Source organism: Protobothrops mucrosquamatus, unplaced genomic scaffold (genome assembly GCF_001527695.2).
Source record: "Protobothrops mucrosquamatus isolate PMUCROS unplaced genomic scaffold, P.Mucros_1.0 scaffold204, whole genome shotgun sequence".
NCBI classification, from domain to species: Eukaryota; Metazoa; Chordata; class Lepidosauria; order Squamata; family Viperidae; genus Protobothrops; species Protobothrops mucrosquamatus.
Genome location: NW_015386559.1, coordinates 1,299,367 through 1,309,736, shown reverse-complemented (window position 1 = coordinate 1,309,736; position 10,370 = coordinate 1,299,367).

Genomic DNA, 10,370 nt, shown 5'->3' with positions numbered 1-10,370 from the left:
TTTCAAAGTAATTTTGTTTCGCCATCCTAATTTTCTGTGCCATTTCTTTTTGTGTTGTCAGGTTAATCTTATGTTTTATAATATTCCATTTTTCTTTTATCTTTTTATTTTGTGGGTCCTTTTGTAAATCACCTTCTATTTTTTTTAGTTCTTCTTGTAATTTTCCTTGTTGAAGCCTCCTATCTTTGTTTTTCTTAGACTTATATGCAATTGTCAATTCCCGAATGTAAGCTTTTGTAGTATCCCACATTTGCTATTTTAGAATAGCACTTTCCCCCTTGTCTTTTACCTCTAACATTCTTCCATAAGCTTTTCCAGTAGATGTTTTTGTTAGATTCTTGAGACCTTACTAGTTCATTTATCAATTAAAATGTATATAGCATTTTATATTTATCTCATATTTATATTTGTGTATTGGAGCTGTAATGCAGAAGTACTTAAAGAAATTAAGATGAACAAGATATCACATTATTAAATTGTTTGTCATCAAATGGGGCAGGGTTTTGAAACAACATTCCATTCTCCTATTTTATTTGTTTTGTTGCTTTGAACAAAGGATGATACACAAACTAAAAAACAAATGTAACTCATAAGTCATAAAAATAAACAGCTTGCACTTCATTTAAATATAATTTTAGTACTATAGAAATGTTTTGTATTAAAAATGACTCGTATATAAAATCTATATTTTTAAATGTTTCTTAACATTATACTTAAATGTATAATGTGGAACAAATTGATTTTTTTTCTTTCATATTTCCCAAAAAAAAAGCATGTTGGTACAGAGAAAATGCCAGGGTGTATTTAGAATGCTACATTCAGTCCTAAGCCTTGAGGGAAGAAGTCATGCTGTGTAGATGGATTAACCACCCAGCTGTAACCAACTTCACTATTAGAAATTACTCATTGCAGAAGAGAACACACACTTGCTTTTGCTTTTTAAAATATAAATATAAAAATATATTGTTATAATTAAGAAGAGCCTTGTTGGATTAATCCAAAACTCACATCAGTTCTGTGTTTTGTTTTTCACAGTGATCAGTCGGGCCCCTACTTTTGATCTTCTGGAACGTTCAAGGTCATGAGATCTTGACAGACCTTCCTTATGCACTTAACTGATCCTTTTTATATTAAGTCATACATGTTTGTGGTCATCATCACATCTTGTGTCCTGCTGAAGATTTTATCTGTTTTAAATGTCCTTCCAGAAAGCTTCATTGAATGGCATCTGATTCTAATGTTTCTGAGAGAGAAAGAAAAACTTATTGTCCATATTCGCCATGTCATGAGTGATTTGATATGTCTCAATTATATCATCACTCATTGCCTTTTCTTTAAGTTAAATATTGCAAACATTTTTCCGTTTTCTAAAATTGGGAAATTTTTATTGCTGCCATCTGTATTTTTTCCAATATAATTCCTTTTTTGAATGTGGTTAACAAGACTGTACATTAACAACCTCCTGTACTTTTCATCTTTAGCTTTTCTTTCTTTTCATTCTTGACTGTCAATGTATTTGCAGTTAGGCTTCCAGCACTACCTTATTATATTTCCTAATATTATAGGTGCCAGTGTAGACCATGATTACTGTCTTATTCCCAACACTATCTAGAAGTATATCTACAAAGTTTAAACCAAGCAAGGAATTTGCTATGCAGTCTACACACCTATCATCATAAGCCCATTTGTTTGTTAGAAGACTCATTACAGCCAAAAATGTGCTTCACCTCAGAAGAATAGTCTTAGTATGAGTCCTTCCACAGAAACATCATCTTCACTACAGCCATTACAGACTATAAGGTGGCTCCATCATATGGTAAGAGAGACACAGAGTTTTTAAATGAGCTGAACACATTTTTTGGTAGATTTGAGGGATCAAATAGCACCCCTGTGAGGAAAGCCCCATTCTGACAAGCAAGTGTTTAGCTTTGATGTTACCTCTGTCCAGGGACCATTGCAGAAAGTTAACATTTGGAAAGCAGCAGGCTCAGATATCCCTGGGCATATTCTTAGGGAATGTGCAGACACGTTGGCTTGTATTCTTACAGATATTTTCAATCTTTCACTGCAGCAGGCAGCGGTCCCATCATGCTTTAAGATGGTAATAATAATAATAATAATAATAATAATAATAATAATAATAATAATAATAATAATAATAATAATAATAATAATAATAATAATAATAATAATAATAATAATAATGTTGGAAGGGATCTTGGAGGTCATCTAGTCCAACTCCCTGCTCAGGCAGGAAACCCTATACCATTTTGGACAAATGGCTGTCCAGTCTCTTCTTAAAAACTTCCAGTGTTGGAGCATTCACTGCTTCTGGAGGCAGGTTGTTCCACTGGTTAATTGTTCTAACTGTCAGGAAGTTTCTCCTTAGTTCTAGGTTGCTTCTCTCCTTAATTAGTTTCAATCCGTTGCTTCTTGTCCTGCCTTCAGGCGCTTTGGAAAATAGCTTGACTCCCTCTTCTTTGTGGCAGCCCCTGAGATATTGGAACACTGCTATCATGTCCCCTCTCGTCCTTCTCTTCATTAAACTAGACATACCCAATTCCAGCAGCTGTTCCTCCAGTCCCCTAATCATCTTTGTTGCTCTTCTCTGTACTCTTTCTAGAGTCTCAACATCTTTTTTACTTCATGATGACCAAAACTGGATGCAGTATTCCAAGTGTGGCCTTACCAAGGTATTGTAAAGTGGTATTAACACTTCACGTGATCTTGATTCTATCCCTTTGTTAATGCAGCCTAGCACTGTGTTGGCCTTTTTGGCAGCTGCAGCACACTGCTGGCTCATATTTAGGTGATTGTCCACTAGGACTCCGAAGTCCCTCTCACAGTTACTACTATTGAGCAAGGTACCCCCTATACTATAGCTGTGCATTTGGTTTTTCTTGCCTAAATGTAGAACCTTGCTTTTTTACCATTGAATTTCATTTTGTTAGATAGCGCCCAGTGTTCAACTCTGTCCAGATCCTTCTGTATCTTAAGCCTGTCTTCTGGAGTGTTGGCTATTCCTGCCAGCTTGGTGTCGTCTGCAAATTTGATGAGTTCCATTGCCAGTGCCAAATTTGATGAGTTCATTGCCAGTGCCAAAAAAGTCTCCAATTATAAGTCTCGATGATTACCATCCAGTTGCACTTACATCCATCATTATGAAATGTTTTGATGGTTTATAAAGGACATTATTGTATCCATCTTCCCTCCAGCATTTCACTTCAGTTTGCCCTCCCATTCAAATCGCTCTACAGAGGATGCTATTTCTTCTGTTCTCCATCTGAGCTTGGCACACTTAACAAAGATACACTCATCTATGAATGCTTTGTCAACTGTTTGTCAACTTCAGTTCAGCATTTAATACAATCATTCCTCAGCATCTAGTAGGTAAACTGGGTCTTTTAGGATTTAATACTCCTTTTTGCAACTGGGTTCTTGATTTTCTTATTGATAGGCCCCCATATGTGTGAGTTGGGACTAATATGCTAGGTTTGCCAGCAACCATATTGTGAATGATGTGGATGATACAACAGTAGTGTATCATCACCTTATTCAAGATGACAATGAGGGTGCTTACCTCAAGGAAGTAGAGGGTTAGTGAACTGGTGTAACAAAAACAGCCTTTTTTAAAACATAGAAAAAAACTAAAGAGATCATGGTTGATTTCAGAAAAGGCAGCATAGCCACACACCTCTGTGTATTAATGATTCTCCTGTGAAGATGGTTAGCAGCATCAAGTTTCTGAATGTGCAGCTAATGAGTAGACTAGCTTGGTTGCTCAACAGTAAGACACTGGTGAAACGGACACAGCAGCACCTGCATTTTCTGCATCACATGAGAAAAATACATCTTCTTTTCCCTGTCCTTACCACTTTCTATAGAGGGATGATCGAGAGCATCCTGTCATATTGCATTACTGTCTGGTTTGGAAGCATTACTGCTTCAAACAGGAAGGCAGTGCAGAGAGTGGTGAGGATGGCAGAAAAGATTATTAGTAGTTCACTTCCTTCTATCCACTATATAGCATATAAGCGATGCTTGAGCAAGGTCCACAGGATTGTCTTGGGCACTACACATCCTTTTCATGACCTGTTTTCCTTGTTAACTTCCGGGAGGAGGCTTTGTGGTATCCGAAGCAGAACATCCAGATTCAGTCACAGTTTTCTTCCATATAGCATCAACCTTGTGAACTCTCAAGTTTCTTCTTTCTGCTATGTGTTCAAAATAGACAGTGATTAATATTTGTGTGTGTGTGTGTGTGTGTGTGTGTGTGTGTGTGTAGCATGTGTATATATGTGTTATGTATGTGTATGGGTAAATATATACTTTCTTTTGAGAGCAAGCAACAGAATATAATTTTTAATGTGGGCCAGTGTGCCCACAGTAAAATTGACAATACAGGTTATCTTATCTTATCTTCATTTTCAAAATAGTGACTTCCTTTCTAAGAAACTTGATCTCCCTGACAATAAATGATACATATCATATTAAGTGATTTGTATGATTGTTGTTGCCAGGATGGTGGGGCTTTATTGGATTTTGTATTGGGAGCTTTATTTCTCTAAGCCACCCAGAGTCACAGTCAGTGAATTGGGCAGCCATATAGATTTTCTTAATAATAGAATAAAATAAAATAAACAAAGGAGCTGTCAATCTGGGAGTGGAATGAATCATTAATTACTGGTATGACTTATCTAGATAACTCTTTGGCTGCCCAAGCATCTGTAATTCAACTACCTTGGACTTGCTATCTGAAAGCCAGAGTCTAATGGCACTGAAGAAAACTCATGACTTATGGCTATAGTTTTACATTTGACACTAATAAGCTAGAAAGTGTCTTCTACCCTATGCTCTTTCTATTATTGTATTACTATTGTTTGTAACCAAGTAACCTTAGAAACAATTTGATCTAAAAAATAATCATGTGTTATATTTTTACAAACTTGTAGAACTGGCTCTCACCAGTAACTAAACTTACTTCTTGTTTAGTCTTTGGAATTGATTGGTTGGTGTGCTCCTGCCCTGCTCTTCTCCCTGGTTAATCACAATCATAACACACTTTGTTCCTCCTTTTTGCTTACTTTGGTTGCAACTTTCAAATGCCTCTCCCTTTTCTGAAGATAATAGCTTAGTTGATATTTCTCAGAAACACAATTTTCTTTTTCTTAAGAGAAAAATGTAAGCCAGTAATTACATATTTAAAACTTTGCAGCAAAAAATGTATATAATGCACGTAATACCAAGGACAGTTTTAGGATAATAACTCAGAATTCAAGAAAGCTCACAAAGTTTTATACATTTCAACTTACCTTGCACTTTTAATATGTTTGAGATTGACCCAATTTATAAAATTCTGTCAATGTACCAGTTTGTTACTGTATACAGAAAATAATAGTCATTGGTAAGCTAGAATACATCCATATATGAAGAATATGATCATTGTAAACTTCTAAAATATGTATCACCACATTATCCTATCACTTTACAAATAGTGGCATGGATTAAAAGAAGCCTTGGTGCATAGAGTGTTTATTGCTATGAACATATATATGGATTTTAATGGTTATATACAGTATTTGCAAAATTGCACTCTTGTTAGCTGAGAGCAGCACCACCAATATTCTGGTAGGCGTGCTGACTATAATATGATTTTCATTGTTTCACAAAACTCCACCACCAAAGGCGGTCAATTTTCCATTTCAGTTTGTGAGTGAAATATTGTCATAGGACTAATAAGAATAAACTTTCTCTGTACTGAAATTCTCAGAAGCAAGTGTAAGTGTGATTAATCAATTGAAAAGAAGCAAATAGATGCAGTGAAAAAATTATTTAATCCAACTACATTTCATGCAAACCAAGAATTCTGTTGGTTATTTTTTTCACAAACTAAATTGTACTTAATTTAATAAAAAAAGAAAGATATTTGTACTGTTTCTCTATAATAATCTTTGCATAGCGTTTCAAAAATATTTCCAGAAAGTACTACTTTTAACCCATCCATGTACATGTGGAAGCCATAGTTTAGGCACTGCTCTTTTCTTATTTCTTTTCTTTTCTTTTCTTCTGTTCTTTTCTTTTCATCCTTGTCAAGGAAAACCAAATGCACATCTGACAAAAGTTGTATGGGAAAATCCCTGCTTGATTAGAGTTCCTGCTATGCATCACTGCTCTCTAAAGCTTGGAGGGCATCATTTATGACAGATAAATAGAAAGAAGGTCATAATTTTGCTATGTGATTCACAGAGCTATGAACATTTATGATCTCTCCATGCAGAAAGCATTTCCATAGATATTATTTTTAGTTATTTGTCTCTAATGGACTGTTCTACTTTATTCAGTAATTTTAAAATATCTATAGTGTAATTATTGCCTCCCCCAAATTAGGAAGTAATCTTAATTATCCCCTAACCTAACTGAATACTACAAGCTGGCAGCTAGCCAATGGTATTTCGGTCCAAGTTTTTCTTTTTTCCATTTATTTTACTATTCCAGGGACTTGCTATATGAAAAACAAATGCTATTCACTGAATGCCTCCTTTCTTTTTATCACATTAACTGTCATATTGACATTTTATCTATTTTTTTCTGCCACACGTATCTACAGATATCAATACTAGGAATACGTTTGAAATTAGGTCTGATCATACTCTCATTTTGGCTCAGATTAATTGACTTTTTATATAATTGCTTAGTTGCACCCTGCCAAAACTTTATATTCCAAAAATATAGAAAACTACCTACTTAAATGCTTCTTATATTCATGGAGTGTATTTTTAACAAACTAAAGTAAACATTATTAAAACCTGCACAATAGCTCTTGTCTACAATATTGTTGGCATTAGAAATCACACAATAATTATGCGTGATTCATATAGATATAGATATATAGATAAATATAATAAAATACTTCTCTCTTGAAAATAAGGTGTAAGATGTGGCCTTAGGGCATTTACCTAGTTTAATATGACTTGGACAAACTTTTTCAATGCTTCCCTAAATATATATTCACCCAAAGTACATTACATTGTACCTTTGAGTTAGTCTTAACTCCTGGTGATTGCCTGGACATGTCCCTGCAGTTTTCTTGACAAGATTTCAGAAATGGTTTGCCCTTGCCTGCTTCTTAGGGCTGAAAGAGTGACTGACCAAAGATTATCCAGCTAACCCTATCCACTTTAGGTTTCATACTTAAAGTGAGAGTAGAACTCATGGTTGCCCAGTTTTTAGCTTGCTGCTTTAACCACTACACCAAACTGGCTCTCACCTACAGTACCTGTTCTAGTACAGTACTACCTAGAAATTCTGAGAATTATGACATCTTAACAACTATACCATATTTGACTGCCCTTAGCTACAATATATTGAAATCCAAAAGTAATAATGCCTCCAAGGTATACGTAAGAAAATATATTTCAGACTAAATAATTGACTAAAATCAATTAAATGTACCATAAAACTAGTAATTAAAATATAACATTGAAACAGGGGAAAAAGAAGTTTCTAAATAGCAGTATTTTAAAAATGAATGCACTAGTTAGGGGTCTGGCTGAAGAATTCTGGGAGTTGAAGTCCACAAGTCATAAAAGGCCCAAGTTTGAAGACCCCTGCACTATTTGATTAAAATATGAGACAGAATAAACGCATCTTATTTATTACTGAAAGGATAATCAATAAATCTACCATTATGAGTATAAATACTTGCACTGGGAGCAGCCTACCAACCTTGTTGATTAAAAGCAATAATATTTGTGATCTGAACTGCACTGTTACCATCATTGTCCTCACACAGTTTATTACTTGTATTGTTTAGAAGCAGAGTGTTTCCTTTGAACCTCTACAGTATTAATAGGACACATCCCTGGATTGTAGGATTGTGATGCTGGTAGATTAAAATGAAATCATCTTAAACTAAATAGATTAGTGGAACATCTGAAATTAAATACTTCTCAGTTTACCAAATGATCCAAAAGATACTGTAGGTAAACCTCCACTATTTTATTATCTGTTGCATTTTCTTGTCAAATAGCATGTTAGGGAAATAATAATATACAGTAGTATTCTTTACATACCCAATCAGCAAAATAGCTTCAACAGGGAAGAATACATAGAGCATCATTTTTTCTCTAAAGTGCAACTGAAGTCCCAGGTAAAGAAATTTAGGTAAAGAAATTTATGATGGGCTTTAGGTATGATATCAAGTTGTAAATGGCTTTAAACTTCTAATGTCATTTCCCAGTTTACACAATAAGTTACAGGGAGGCAGTTACTGAGCATCTGTGACTAATGGACCTTCAAGAGATACTCGTATGAGGCAATATTATAATAAATAGATTAAACATGCCCTGTTCTTCTTGAAATATGTGAAAACAATAGCAGCGGTTTTGAAAATAGCCTAGACCTTTCTTCATGAATTCAGTCATTATGTGCATTGCCTGTATATTGTGATCTCGCCCCCAGGTCTTCATTACTACTCTTGTTTCATTTATATATGGGGGGGGGGGGAGATGAGCTATGAAAGCTGTGCTGAAAATATAGAAAAGTTCACTATGATGCTGATTGAAAAGGAAGAAGCTCCTACTTGAAAGAGATTTTCCAATCTTTCCATTAAATTGATTAAACCTTAATAAACATTTAAAAATATTTAAATTTCAGTTACATTTTATTAAATATATTTGTTTAATATCATTAAACAATAGTATTTTACTACAATAATAAAAATATCAAATACTGAAACTTTGAAACAAAAAGCTGGGCAAACATTTTAAAAACATAGATAGTAATTAATTGTGTTGATAAACTCAAGGGAAGACAATGGTAAATAAATCAGTACTAGCCACATAATTTCTGTTGGGAGATCATTTCCACCAGATCCCAGTTCAGGCATTACATTTGCAAGTTCAGGATGGGATAAACAATAAGTAAATCCTTCTGTCTACAAATCAGATTGGTGACAATAGTAATGAAAGACTTTCCCTGTTTAGAGTGCTTGTAGAGGAACTCTTACATTACAAAAACAATTGTGTGCAGACATAGAGACAGGAAACTCTGCAAACAATTGAATAGCAAACATGAGAGCAACCTCCTTAGTCATAGCATCAGATGATTGTATTTGGGGCTGCTCAGGATTATTCAAGTGTTAGAACATGCACAGGTAATACCTGAAACCAACTATTATTAATGATTTTCATACACATTAGCAGTAGAACAGTACTAATATGAAAGCACTGTTCCTATTGGAATAGAAACTATCAAAGCAGTCATAGAGTTTGTAAAGGCCGATATAAGGTGTTAATGAAAGTACATAGCATATTTTTTACATTATGTACTGTACACATTCATTTAGAAAGTTGTAGAAAGCAAGTGGTGGCTTCATATATTTTTCTTTTATTTAAATGTTAATTCAAAGTACTCTTTTATTGAAAATTTTATAACATTTTACAATATAAGTCCCTCCCTCAAACCCACCCTTCCACCCCCCTCCCTCCCCCCCCCACTTCCCAGAGCCAATCACAGGAATAATAATAAAATAATCATACTCTAAATAATTTTAAACAACCATAAAAATAACAAATCTGTAACCTCCTTTAACTCTCTTTTCAACAGATATATAATTAATAAACACGATAATAATAGTATCATATTAATAGTTAAAATTAAAAATAAGTACTCTAAAATTCAATTAAAATTCAATTAAACACAATAATATTAATATCATATTAAGAAATAAAAAATAAAACTAAATCATTTAAGCAACAATAACATTCTGGACTTCACTAAAAAACAACAACCACTCTTTTAGACCCATATCCAATTAATAAACACACTAATAATAACATCATACTAACAATTAAAAATAATAATAAGTAAACTGTTATAACATTTAAACAACAATAATGGTCTAAAATTCATAATCTACTCTATTATTAATAAATTGCTCCCTAAACAAAATCAATCAAAGAAGAGAAAGAAAAACAAACAAACAAACAAACAAAAAACCATCCTTCCATAACCTTATTCATTCTTCTTGCAGTTAGATTAAAAAGCAAAAAAATAAAATAAAAAATTCTTATTTCCAAAATTAATATCTCAATTCATACGTCCACATTTTTAAGTACTCTCTTTCTTGCATCTATAAGCTGCATGGGTCATTCTCTAAGTTTTCTGATCGCCTCTAACTTGTTACTTAGTTTCATCTTGATCTTGTGATTTTGTCGCACTTGATGATAGTATAACTCCTTCAACCACTTAATCTTCATAAGTTCCTTCCTTCCTGGTACCTTGTCGGACAAAAGGGCAGAATCTTTTCTTCTTCTAAATACTTTAAGTGGTATTTTCTGCTTATAAAAAAGCTGAATGATTCCGTTACG